We start from the raw sequence: 14,854 nt of genomic DNA on the forward strand, positions 1-14,854 counted from the left end.
ATGTATCATAAACTGTCTTCTGTGACCACAATCTTTCACTTTTACACAAGGAGTGTCTGGAGTCTCTGGACTTTGATCAAGCAATGTAAAACACCAGGCTCCCTGGCAATATCTATCTGCAACACAGAAACATAAATCATACACAAATACCAGGGAGGATGCCCTAGCGATAATAGGTTCATTTGGTCACAACCATAAAGTCCTTCTTACATCGCATGTTTGCTTTTGTACTACATTTATACAGATCTTTTATTACAATGGGATTATAGTTCTTTCTGTATAGACTGTGTTAATCTGAGCACAATGTACAGTACGTGGAAAAGGGAGGAGGCCCATAACAAAAACCAGAATAAGGCTAGCCTTTATGTGAGAGGAGTGCCTGGTGCTCATTCATCCTGGTAGGCCAGGGGCAGTGTGATCCTGGGAAAAGCGTAACTTGAACCTTTTGGGCTCCCACAAAAATCAGCTGTCATGTCCGTGGTAAGTTTCGTCGGCCCATTTAATGAATGGTTGACCGTGTAATACATAGACAAGCACACTAGAGAGAAAATCTCAGCAGATCTCTGCTTTAGCTATTCAAAGGTGTCCCGAATGGAGAGCCCCTATTTGTAATATACAGTACATATGCCCTAACCGGGCATGTGGAGAGGCCCCTCTATAGTTATGCCCTTGTCCGTATTGCTCTTGCAGATTAGTGGGAATGTGACTACCCAATTCCAGGATAAGTGGCCATCCTAAAGACAGAAATGTGCCCATATTACACTCATGTTGAACTGAGCTTTGGTTAGCATTCTGTTAAAGGGGTTGTCCTATGAAAAGTATTCTACCGTTTTCCAACCTGCACCTGGATCTGAATACTTCTGTAATTGCATGCAATTAAATATTCAGTATAGCCAGTGAGTTATTCAATAACATGTATCTGTATGGCGCCACCTGCTGTTTTTGTTCTTATTTCTTTGCCCTGCTCACTGAGGTGGCCGCACATGCTCAGTTTTATCCTATAACTGTCTCCTGAGCTGTTTTTTTGCGGATCGGAAACGGAAATAGTAACTTATTAACCACCTCCCGACTGCCTAACGCAGGGATGCATCCTGCGGGCGGCCGGGTTATTCCTCCTCAACGCATCTATGCGTCATCTCGCGAGACTTCCTGTGAACACGCGCTCACAGGAGCGCGCGTTCACAGGATCGCAAGGTAAACTAGTTGATCTACAGCCTGCCAGCAGCGATCATTCGCTGGCAGGCTGTAGATGCGATTTTTTTAACATCAGAAAGGTACAGTACAGACCAAAAATTTGGACACACCTTCTCATTCAAAGAGTTTTCTTTATTTTCATGACTATGAAGGCATCAAAACTATGAATTAACACATGTAGAATTATATACATAACAAACAAGTGTGAAACAACTGAAAATATGTCATATTCTAGGTTCTTCAAAGTAGCCACCTTTTGCTTTGATTACTGCTTTGCACACTCTTGGCATTCTCTTGATGAGCTTCAAGAGGTAGTCCCCTGAAATGGTTTTCACTTCACAGGTGTGCCCTGTCAGGTTTAATAAGTGGGATTTCTTGCCTTATAAATGTGGTTGGGACCATCAGTTGCGTTGAGGAGAAGTCAGGTGGATACACAGCTGATAGTCCTACTGAATAGACTGTTAGAATTTGTATTATGGCAAGAAAAAAGCAGCTAAGTAAAGAAAAACGAGTGGCCATCATTACTTTAAGAAATGAAGGTCAGTCAGTCAGCCGAAAAATTGGGAAAACTTTAAAAGTAAGGGCTATTTGACCATGAAGGAGAGTGATGGGGTGCTGCGCCAGATGACCTGGCCTTCACAGTCACCGGACCTGAACCCAATCGAGATGGTTTGGGGTGAGCTGGACCGCAGAGTGAAGGCAAAAGGGCCAACAAGTGCTAAGCATCTCTGGGAACTCCTTCAAGACTGTTGGAAGACCATTTCAGGGGACTACCTCTTGAAGCTCATCAAGAGAATGCCAAGAGTGTGCAAAGCAGCAATCAAAGCAAAAGGTGGCTACTTTGAAGAATCTAGAATATGACATATTTTCAGTTGTTTCACACTTGTTTGTTATGTATATAATTCCACATGTGTTAATTCATAGTTTTGATGCCTTCATAGTCATGAAAATAAAGAAAACTCTTTGAATGAGAAGGTGTGTCCAAACTTTTGGTCTGTACTGTATATTAGACGCTGTTTTGTTAACAGTGTCTAATATACCTGCTACCTGCTCCTCTGGTGGTCCCTTTTGCTTGGATCGACCACCAGAGGACACAGGCAGCTCTGTAAGTAGCACCAAGCACCACACTACACTACCCCCCCTGTCACTTATTAACCCCTGATAACCCCATATGGACTCCCTGATCACCCCCCCTGTCATTGATCACCCCCCTGTCAGGCTCCATTCAGACGTCCGTATGTGTTTTGCGGATCCGCGGATCCGCAAAACACGGACACCGGCAATGTGCTTTCCGCATTTTGCGGATCCGCACATTGCCAGAACTATAAAGAAAATGCCTTTTCTTGTCTGCCATTGCGGACAAGAATAGGACATGTTCTATATTTTTGCGGAACGGAAGTGCGGACCCGGAAGTGCAGATCCGCAATTCCGGATCCGAGCGGGACAAAGTCTGTCCCCATAGAAATGAATGGGTCCGCAATTACGTTCCGCAAAATGCGGAACAGAATTGCGGACGTGTGAATGGAGCCTAAGGGTCCCTTATCACCGCCAGTTAGTTAGCCACTTGTTAGGTAGTTAGCGCCCACCGCACCGCAGTCACTGATTAGTCGCTGATTAGCGTTATCATTGTCTCTAATCAGCACAAGTACTATATAGTATCTGTAAGTGATCAAGACTGATCGCAATCAGATCTATATCAGTACATTAGGGTCACCTTAGGCTCTACAAAAAACGCAGTGTTCGCCCGATCAGGCCTGATCTTGTGCGCACACTTGCGTTCAGTCCGCCCCACCGCAGTGACAGAAATGTTTTTTTTCTGATCACTGCAAAAACACCGTAAAATCGCTGTAGCGCTATAAAGATCACTTTTGAGCTTTTTGGATCTTTATTAGCGATTGCAGCTTTTTTTTTTTTTGCACATTTTTTGGCAGAGATTTTTTCATCCACATTGATCGATGCGAATGAAGAAATCTGTGCCGTTCATTTTTTCTTTCAGCCCAGAGGCTGAATGGAAAAAAAAAATCTCATTACCCGTATGCTCAATATAAGGCCTCATGCACACGACCGTGCCGTTTTTTGCAGTCCGCAAACGCGCAAAAAACGGAAGGCGCCAGTGTTGACTTCCGCAATTTGCGGAACGGAACGGGCGCCGGCAATATAAATACCTATTCTTGTCCGCAAAGCGCGGACAAGAATAGGACATGTTATATTTTTTTAGCGGGGCCGCGGAACGGAGCCACGGATGCGGACAGCACACGGAGTGCTGTCCGCATCTTTTGGGGCCCCATTGAAATGAATGGGTCCGCATACGAGCCGCCAAAACGGCGGCTCGGATGCGGACCCAAACAACGGTCGTGTGCATAAGGGCTAAGGAGAATAGCAGAAACTCCTAATGCTGGCCATACATGTAATGATTGCGGAGACCCTCAAATGCCAGGGCAGTACAAACACCCCACAAATGACCCCATTTTGGAAAGAAGACACCCCAAGGTATTCGCTGAGGGGCATATTAAGTCCATGAAAGATTGAACTTTTTGTCACAAGTTAGCGGAAAGGGAGACTTTGTGAGAAAAAACAAAAATAAATCAATTTCCGCTAACTTGTGCCAAAAAAAAAATCTTCTATAAACTCGCCATGCCCCTGACGGAATACCTTGGGGTGTCTTCTTTCCAAAATGGGGTCACATGTGGGGTATTTATACTGCCCTGGCATTTTAGGGGCCCTAAAGCGTGAGAAGAAGTCTGGAATCCAAATGCCTAAAAATGCCCTCCTAAAAGGTACTTGTTGGACTTTCGGCCCCTTTGCGCATCTTGGCTGCAAAAAAGTGTCACACATGTGGTATCGCCGTACTCAGGAGAAGTTGGGCAATGTGTTTTGGGGTGTCTTTTTACATATACCCATGCTGGGTGAGAGAAATATCTCTGTAAATTGACAACTTTGTATAAAAAAAATGGGAAAAGTTGTCATTTACAGAGATTTTTTACATATACCCATGCTGGGTGAGAGAAATTACACCCCAAAACACATTGCCCTACTTCTCCTGAGTACGGCGATACCACATGTGTGACACTTTTTTGCAGCATAGGTGCGCAAAGTGGCCCAAATTCCAATGAGTACTTTTAGGATTTCACAGGGCATTTTTTACGCATTTGGATTCCAAACTACTTCTCACGCTTTAGGGCCCCTAAAATACCAGGGCAGTATAAATACCGCACAAGTTACCCCATTTTGGAAAGAAGACACCCCAAGGTATTTCGTGAGGGGCATGGCGAGTTCATGTAAAATTTTATTTTTTGTCACAAGTTAGTGGAATATGAGACTTTGTAAGAGAAAAAAATAAAAAAATATAATATTCTAGGAACCCGCCATGCCCCTCACGGAATACCTTGGGGTGTCTTCTTTCCAAAATGGGGTCACTTGTGGGGTATTTATACTGCCTTGGTATTTTAGGGGCCCTTAAGCATGAGAAGTAGTTTGGAATCCAAATGCGTAAAAAATGCCCTGTGAAATCCTATGTGGTATCGCTGTACTCAGGAGAAGTAGGGCAATGTGTTTTGGGTGTATTTTTACATATACCCATACTGTGTGTGAGAAATATCTCTGTAAATGACAACTTTTTAATTTTTTTTTATACAAAGTTGTCAATTTACAGAGATATTTCTCTCACCCAGCATGGGTATATGTAAAAGTACACCCCAAAACACATTGCCCTACTTCTCCTGAGTACGGCCATAACACATGTGTGACACTTTTTTGCAGCCTAGGTGCGTAAAGGGGCCGAAAGTCCAACGAGTACCTTTAGGCTTTACAGGGTTGCTCACAATTTAGCCCCGCCCAAAATGCCAGAACAGTAAACACACCCCACAAATGACCCCATTTCGGAAAGTAGACACCCCAAGGTATTCACTGAGGGGCATAGTGAGTCTGTGGGAGATTTTTTATTTTTTTGCCAGAAGTTAGCAGAAATGAAAACTTTATTTTTTTTCTCAGAAAGTGTAATTTTCCGCTAACTTGTGAAAAAAAATTAAATCATACATGAACTCACCATGCCCCTCCGCGAATACTTTGGGGTGTCTTATTTCTAAAATGGGGCCATTTGGGGGGTATTTATACTATCCTGGCATTCTAGCACCTCAAGAAACATGACGACAGGTGCTCAGAAAGTCAGAGCTGCTTCAAAAATGCGGAAATTCACCTTTTTGTACCATAGTTTGTAAATGCTATAACTTTTGCGCAAACCAATAAATATACACTTATTGGATTTTTTTTTTATCAAAGACATGTAGCACAATAAATTCTGACACAAACTTGTATAGAAATGTAATTATATTTGAACAATTTAACCAGAGAAAGTTAAAAATACACTTTTTTTGAGAAAATTGCGGTCTATTTTGATTAATATCGGAAAAACGATCTTAGCAGCAATCAAATACCACCAAAAGAAAGCTGTATTTGTCAGAAGAAAAGGAGGTAAAATTCATTTGGGTGGTAAGTTGCATGACCGAGCAATAAACCGTGAAAGTAGTGTAGTGCAGAATTGTAAAACGTGGTCTGGTCATTAAAGAGGACCTTTCACCAAAAAAAAAAGAAGTAAACTAACAACACTACCTTATGCTGCTGCTGCCAGTGATGCCCAGACACGTTTTCTTATTTATAATGGACCCCCCGTTCGTCCGCTTTGCCCCCCGTTATGTTTGGCGCCGAATATGCAAATGAGGCGCCTAAGTTATAGAAGGCGTCGATTCCCTAGGTATGGTAGGCGGTCTTCTGTCTCCCTTGCTGCCAGCGCATCCAATCGCAGCGCTCGGCTCTTAGCAAGGGAGACGGAGCTCAAGTTCTCGCGAGAACTCGAGCTTTGCAGAGTTCCGGAGCCGGCGCCGTCTCGGAGTCCCCAGCGCAGAAGACAGCAGCAGCAGCAGCAGCAGTGACGGCATCGTTCGGGTAAGTGTAAAAATCACCCCTAGACGAACGAGCATGATGTCTCTAAATCCACGGGGGTAGTATTAGCTACCCCGTCAGTTCCACCTCCCCTGAGACAACGAGCATGATGGGGGTAGTAGTAGCTACCCCCTCAGTTCCACCTCCCCTGAGACAACGAGCATGATGGGGGTAGTAGTAGTTACCCCCTCAGTGGCCCTGCTTCCCCTAAGGCAACGAGCATGATGGGGGTAGTAGTAGCTACCCCCTCAGTGGCCCTGCTTCCCCTAAGGCAACGAGCATGATGGGGGTAGTAGTAGCTACCCCCTCAGTGGCCCTGCTTCCCCTAAGGCAACGAGCATGATGGGGGTAATTGTAGTAGCTACCCCCTCAGTGGCCCTGCTTCCCCTAAGGCAACGAGCATGATGGGGGTAGTAGTAGCAGCTACCCCCTCAGTGGTCCCCCATTTACCCTAAGGCAACGAGCATGATGGGGGTAGTAGTAGCTACCCCCTCAGTGGCCCTGCTTCCCCTAAGGCAACGAGCATGATGGGGGTAGTAGTAGCAGCTACCCCCTCAGTGGCCCCCCATTTACCCTAAGGCAACGAGCATGATGGGGGTAGTAGTAGCTACCCCCTCAGTGGCCCGGCTTCCCCTAAGGCAACGAGCATGATGGGGGTAGTAGTAGCAGCTACCCCCTCAGTGGTCCCCCATTTACCCTAAGGCAACGAGCATGATGGGGGTAGTAGTAGCTACCCCCTCAGTGGCCCTGCTTCCCCTAAGGCAACGAGCATGATGGGGGTAGTAGTAGCAGCTACCCCCTCAGTGGTCCCCCATTTACCCTAAGGCAACGAGCATGATGCGGGTAGTAGTAGCTACCCCCTCAGTGGCCCCGCATTCCCCAAAGGCAACGAGCATGATGGGGGTAGTAGTAGCTACCCCCTCAGTTCCACCTCCCCTGAGACAACGAGCATGATGGGGGTAGTAGTAGCTACCCCCTCAGTTCCACCTCCCCTGAGACAACGAGCATGATGGGGGTAGTAGTAGCTACCCCCTCAGTGGCCCTGCTTCCCCTAAGGCAACGAGCATGATGGGGGTAGTAGTAGCTACCCCCTCAGTGGCCCTGCTTCCCCTAAGGCAGCGAGCATGATGGGGGTAGTAGTAGCTAACCCCTCAGTGGCCCTGCTTCCCCTAAAGCAACGAGCATGATGGGGGTAGTAGTGCTACCCCCTCAGTGGTCCCCCATTTACCCTAAGGCAACGAGCATGATGGGGGTAGTAGTAGCTACCCCCTCAGTGGCCCTGCTTCCCCTAAGGCAACGAGCATGATGGGGGTAGTAGTAGCAGCTACCCCCTCAGTGGTCCCCCATTTACCCTAAGGCAACGAGCATGATGGGGGTAGTAGTAGCTACCCCCTCAGTGGCCCCGCATTCCCCAAAGGCAACGAGCATGATGGGGGTAGTAGTAGCTACCCCCTCAGTTCCACCTCCCCTGAGACAACGAGCATGATGGGGGTAGTAGCAGTTACCCCCTCAGTTCCACCTCCCCTGAGACAACGAGCATGATGGGGGTAGTAGTATCTACCCCCTCAGTGGCCCTGCTTCCCCTAAGGCAACGAGCATGATGGGGGTAGTAGTAGCTACCCCCTCAGTGGCCCTGCTTCCCCTAAGGCAACGGGCATGATGGGGGTAGTAGTAGCTACCCCCTCAGTGGCCCTGCTTCCCCTAAAGCAACGAGCATGATGGGGGGTAGTAGTAGCTACCCCCTCAGTGGTCCCCCTTTCCCCTAAGGCAACGAGCATGCAGGGGGTAGTAGTAGCTACCCCCTCAGTGGTCCCCCTTTCCCCTAAGGCAACGAGCACGCAGGGGGTAATTTTTCACCAAATAAGTTGTCATTGTGTCAAAACATCTGTATTTATATTGTCAAGCAATGATTTTACATAACGCATTGAAACCTTTTTTTTGTTTTTGTTTTTTTACAGATAAGAGATTGGACGTCATCCAGTTTGCAGAAGAGAACTGAAAAGTAAAGCGTAAACTACTTATTAAAATGGTTGACGAGGGCATGAGCTGGGGAGTCATTATTTCAATAAAGTGGTTCAAAACATGGCTATTTGTACTCGTGCTATTCTATACTTGCAGTGGTAGTAATGGTTACCTCTGTACTGAGGCTCCCATCACTATGACAGGCTCTTATTGTCGGCCAGCTTGTTTTGGATTGTGACAACTGTGCCCACAGTAAAACCCAAATCAATTACCCCGGTATCCAAAGCCCCTGGGACGCCGGGAAGAGCCGGGTTGCCGTCAAGCCAGAAACCATCTGATGTGATGGTTTCTCTCTTGGGACGGCTGTGGGCTGTTATTACTAGGCTGAAAAGCAGCCAAAAACCATGGCCCTTCTCACCCTGATAATGGCAGCTCACAGCTGTTGGTTTACCTTTGGCTGGTTATGATATTTTACGGGGGACCCCACGCCTTTTTTTTTTTTTGGCAATTTGGCTTTAAAAAGGCACTGAGGCTAACTGTGTTATCATAATCGGCCACGGATCAACCAAACGAGGATAATACATTGTTTTCTACTATAAGGCGAGCTTGTCGGACAACTGGCTTGGGTTACTTTCACACTTGCGGCAGCATGGATCTGACAGGCCGTTCACCCTGTCTGATCTGTTGTTTCGCCGTGCCGACGCTCTGTCCCCATTGACTATAATGGGGAAGTGGGCAGCGGTCCGGCGCAGTACGGTAGTGCGCGTCGAAAGTCCACCGTACTGAAAAGTCAGACATGCAGGACTTTTATTCCGGCGGACTTTCGCCGTGTAATGTCGTACTGCGCCGGAGCTTTGCCCACTCTCGCATTATAGTCAATGGGGACGGAGTGTCGGCACAGCGAAACAACGGATCCGACCGGGTGTACAGCCTGTCCGATCCGTCCTGCCGCAAGTGTGAAAGTACCTTTATGGTGGATTGTTTGTACTCCGGCTCTCGTTGGGTTCTTCTCAGCAAGCTGTGAAAAAATGCCAGTAATACTTCCTTAGCCTACTATTATGTTACAGCTGCTTCCGTTTCTAACACTGCAAGTAATTTTTCAACAGACAAACAAGCCATGTTTGACTATAACCACTTTATTGAAATATATGCTACACTAATACAGTACTCTCATTTTGATATCTTTTTCAAATCAGTTATATGCTAATTATAATACATTCCAAGTATTGTGTAGAAAAAGTACTGACGTCAAGTGTCATATGAGTTTACTGATCCACCATGCATGCAGTTAATAAATTATAGTGGTCACACTCAACAACCTGGTAAAGATGTCATGATATTAATAAGTAGTCTACCTCCTTAAAAAAAATATCAATTTGAATTTTTTCTAACAGGTATAACAATGGACGTTGTCAATGAGGAAGTACCACTGAATCCTTCATCAACAAGATCTGACAAAGTAAATTTTTACTATTTATTATTTGTGAATTTTTCATATAATAGTACTATCCGAATTTTGGCTAAATCATCACTTTTTGTCGTGTCTAGTTGGAATGGCTGAAGAAGCGTCTTCAAGCAAAATACGGTGGTACAGATAATTCCGAACCATGTTTTCCGGATAATCCTACATGTTCTACAAACATTGTGGAGAATAGTGAAATTGACGAGTCTGAAAACAGAATTGGAAATACCATATGGTGTTGTTGTACAAATTGTAAACCAATGCCTACTGCAGTAGAATCTATCTGCTGTAAAGAAGTCTCAAATATCGAACCCTATATTGAAGACATGAAATGTATAATTGAACACGAATACTTTCATCACTTTTGTGAAGATCGAGGAAGGGTTGAGGTCTCGTTGCGCGCTATAGGTCAAGTTATGCATCCGCCACCGGATAAAGATATGAATAGGTACTCTAATTTGTCATGTATGTTTTAACATATAAGTGTATTTTCCTAAATAATTTTTCTATTCTTTTTTTCTGATGAGGCTAATTTCACCAATGTGTAAAACTTATCCATCAAACATATTGACAGAATTGGCTGCAAGTTTCAGAAAAACTATATGCAAACGGATGTAAATTATTTCTGACTGATCGTGTATTTTTCAAAATTATCGGGTATTAAAAATGCATGATCGTTTACTAAAATGCCTGGCATTACGGGGTTATAAAGGCCTCTACATGCACAGTAAGGATAGATCCTGCATTTGTATATTTTGATATGTTAAAATAAACTGGATTCAGTATTCCAGGTAAAATGTATTATTTTTTGACAAAATATAAAATCTTACAATGCTGTGAAATTATTTCAGTAAAGATCAGTTAAAAAGACTGAACTGAAGACATACGGTATGAATTGCTCTTTATTTAGAAAGCATGGGGATTGAATTGATATATTTTTCCCTATCATATAGCACCCTGGACCAAACTGTGTTCTGTAATAGATAAATGCAATCGTGAATGTCACGTAAATTACAGATAAACTGTACTGTCTGAATTTTTATTTTATTTTTTGAACATACAGGCTGTTAAGAAAAACTGCTTATAGAGGGTTCACTGCTTGGATACACGGCTATCTTGGTGTTGGCAAAAGAAGACCGATTCCATCTTGTGCTGTCTCTGTGATAAGAACTGTATTTCCCGACCCTGACCAAGATTATTGTGGATTTCTTATGTACAGGGAAGAGCCTGCAGAGTACCTAGCCATGGAATAAAGTTTTTATTTTTTCTATATATTGGAAAATTATTCTATTTCAACCCTTATTTTTATTAATAATTCATATATATTGAGAATAAATACACAAAACTTTAATTATAATAAAGTTAATTACAGTTTATTTGAAACAAAGAATATAACAGAGTTCTGTATTTGATAAATAAAAATATAGGCAATGAATTTTGGCCATACACAGAATATTGTTACCATTTTTTTCGTAGGTTAGCCAGGCTTACTTATCAGGAAAATCAACCCAAAACATACATATTACAAAAAATTATACAAGGGTTCTTGATTTGCCACATCGGGAGAGTGATCAGGCAAGCAGTTTGGTTGATGGAACTGTCTGCCGGACCATTAGATACGTATGGCAACAGATGGCATTTGTAACAATGATCAGGATCATGATCATTTTAAAAAATGCCTGATCAATCATACAAATTACTTGAAAATATTGATACAATTTTTTTTCTTATGTTTAGTGTAGCTTGACACTTGCGGCCGGATGGATCCAATAGGCCACAAATGTAAAAGTACCCCTACTGGGCTATTAAACTTGTAAATTTGGGTACTTTCACACTTGTGGCTTGACGGATCATGCAGCCGGTCGGATCAGTCCTGCAGCTATTTTTCTGCTCCGTTCACATTGACTATTAGGGGTATGGTGGTGGAAATCCGGCTCAGCAAGACAGTGCGGGGAAAGAGGCCACTGGACGAAAAATGTAAGACTTGCTTTAATTTTCGTCCAGCGTACTAGCCCCTGGCACTGCCATGCTGCGCCGCAGCTCCACCACCGTCACCATTATAGTCAATGTGGATGAAGTGGCGGTACGGTGAAATAGCGACAGGACTGGTCAGACACAGTGAACTGGCTGACGTATCCATTCTGCTGCAAGTGTGAAACAACACTTGAAAAAAATAATTATATATATATGTATTCTGAAAATTTTTACAAGAGTTCTGGAATTCTGATAAAATAAAACAGATAATAACATAGCTCATTACAGAGCATAATAATTAAAAAAATTTTTTTCTTTTTTCTGAATTCGGTCTAAAAATATAAATTTACATAAACATATACTTTATGACAATTTTTACAATAGTATAAGTCAATGACTTTGCTCAATACAGAGCATAATATTATTATAATGTTATTTACTCTACTTGGTTATAAAACTTCAACATTACAAAAAAAATTTTTTTACATAAATTATCAAATTGTCACAGACAATCTAAATTACAATGACTTATGTTGACACAGAGCATACAATTTTTTGTAGTGTGCTGACTTTGCTAGAAACATTGTGCTCTCTGATGAGTTATATAGATCTGTGTTCCGTCCCATCAAGGCAAGCCAGGGCATTTCCATCTTCTCCACCTGTGTAAAAAGGAAATTGTTAGTCATCAAAATTATGATCAAAACACTGCCTGTTGAAAAAAAAAGTCAAACAGCAAAGCTTGAAAAAAAATTCTATTTTTATGTACCTACCGTAGAGCCACACAGAAAAAAATATATCACAACGCAAGTCGGAAGCGATGATCTCCTCCACTCAGTCAATCTACCTGTATCCAAAATAGAAAGGGATATGAAAAATGAATAACACCAATTAGGAATCCGTACAGTGGGATATGTCCACGTTACTCCTTTCTTACCGCTTGCATAATCGGCTATCTCTCGTCCAGGAAAGACAGTGTGGCCTTCCTCCGTTCTTCTCCACCTGTGCACAAAGGTAATTGTTAGTCATCCCAAAAGAAACACACTGAAACGCTCAAACTTTTCCTCCTTGCATCCACCTACCCATCATGCTCGTTGCCTTAGGGTAAATGGGGGACCACTGAGGGGGTAGCTGCTACTACTACCCCCATCATGCTCGTTGCCTTAGGGGAAGCAGGGCCACTGAGGGGGTAGCTACTACTACCCCCATCATGCTCGTTGCCTTAGGGGAAGCAGGGCCACTGAGGGGGTAGATACTACTACCCCCATCATGCTCGTTGTCTCAGGGGAGGTGGAACTGAGGGGGTAGCTACTACTACCCCCATCATGCTCGTTGCCTTTGGGGAATGCGGGGCCACTGAGGGGGTAGCTACTACTACCCCCATCATGCTCATTGCCTTAGGGTAAATGGGGGACCACTGAGGGGGTAGCTGCTACTACTACCCCCATCATGCTCGTTGCCTTAGGGGAGGTGGAACTGAGGGGGTAACTACTACTACCCCCATCATGCTCGTTGTCTCAGGGGAGGTGGAACTGAGGGGGTAGCTACTACTACCCCCATCATGCTCGTTGCCTTTGGGGAATGCGGGGCCACTGAGGGGGTAGCTACTACTACCCCCATCATGCTCATTGCCTTAGGGTAAATGGGGGACCACTGAGGGGGTAGCTGCTACTACTACCCCCATCATGCTCGTTGCCTTAGGGGAAGCAGGGCCACTGAGGGGGTAGCTACTACTACCCCCATCATGCTCGTTGCCTTAGGGTAAATGGGGGACCACTGAGGGGGTAGCTACTACTACCCCCATCATGCTCGTTGCTTTAGGGGAAGCAGGGCCACTGAGGGGTTAGCTACTACTACCCCCATCATGCTCGTTGCCTTAGGGGAAGCAGGGCCACTGAGGGGGTAGCTACTACTACCCCCATCATGCTCGTTGCCTTAGGGTAAATGGGGGACCACTGAGGGGGTAGCTACTACTACCCCCATCATGCTCGTTGCTTTAGGGGAAGCAGGGCCACTGAGGGGTTAGCTACTACTACCCCCATCATGCTCGCTGCCTTAGGGGAAGCAGGGCCACTGAGGGGGTAGCTACTACTACCCCCATCATGCTCGTTGCCTTAGGGGAAGCAGGGCCACTGAGGGGGTAGCTACTACTACCCCCATCATGCTCGTTGTCTCAGGGGAGGTGGAACTGAGGGGGTAGCTACTACTACCCCCATCATGCTCGTTGTCTCAGGGTAGGTGGAACTGAGGGGGTAGCTACTACTACCCCCATCATGCTCGTTGCCTTTGGGGAATGCGGGGCCACTGAGGGGGTAGCTACTACTACCCCCATCATGCTCGTTGCCTTAGGGTAAATGGGGGACCACTGAGGGGGTAGCTGCTACTACTACCCCCATCATGCTCGTTGCCTTAGGGGAAGCAGGGCCACTGAGGGGGTAGCTACTACTACCCCCATCATGCTCGTTGCCTTAGGGTAAATGGGGGACCACTGAGGGGGTAGCTGCTACTACTACCCCCATCATGCTCGTTGCCTTAGGGGAAGCAGGGCCACTGAGGGGGTAGCTACTACTACCCCCATCATGCTCGTTGTCTTAGGGGAAGCAGGGCCACTGAGGGGGTAGCTACTACTACCCCCATCATGCTCGTTGCCTTAGGGTAAATGGGGGACCACTGAGGGGGTAGCTGCTACTACTACCCCCATCATGCTCGTTGCCTTAGGGGAAGCCGGGCCACTGAGGGGGTAGCTACTACTACCCCCATCATGCTCGTTGCCTTAGGGTAAATGGGGGACCACTGAGGGGGTAGCTGCTACTACTACCCCCATCATGCTCGTTGCCTTAGGGGAAGCAGGGCCACTGAGGGGGTAGCTACTACTACCCCCATCATGCTCGTTGCCTTAGGGTAAATGGGGGACCACTGAGGGGGTAGCTGCTACTACTACCCCCATCATGCTCGTTGCCTTAGGGGAAGCAGGGCCACTGAGGGGGTAGCTACTACTACCCCCATCATGCTCGTTGCCTTAGGGGAAGCAGGGCCACTGAGGGGGTAGCTACTACTACCCCCATCATGCTCGTTGCCTTAGGGGAAGCAGGGCCACTGAGGGGGTAACTACTACTACCCCCATCATGCTCGTTGTCTCAGGGGAGGTGGAACTGAGGGGGTAGCTACTACTACCCCCATCATGCTCGTTGTCTCAGGGGAGGTGGAACTGAGGGGGTAGCTACTACTACCCCCATCATGCTCGTTGTCTCAGGGGAGGTGGAACTGAGGGGGTAGCTACTACTACCCCCATCATGCTCGTTGTCTCAGGGGAGGTGGAACTGACGG

The sequence above is a fragment of the Bufo bufo genome, chromosome 6, assembly GCF_905171765.1.
Source record: "Bufo bufo chromosome 6, aBufBuf1.1, whole genome shotgun sequence".
NCBI lineage: Eukaryota > Metazoa > Chordata > Amphibia > Anura > Bufonidae > Bufo > Bufo bufo.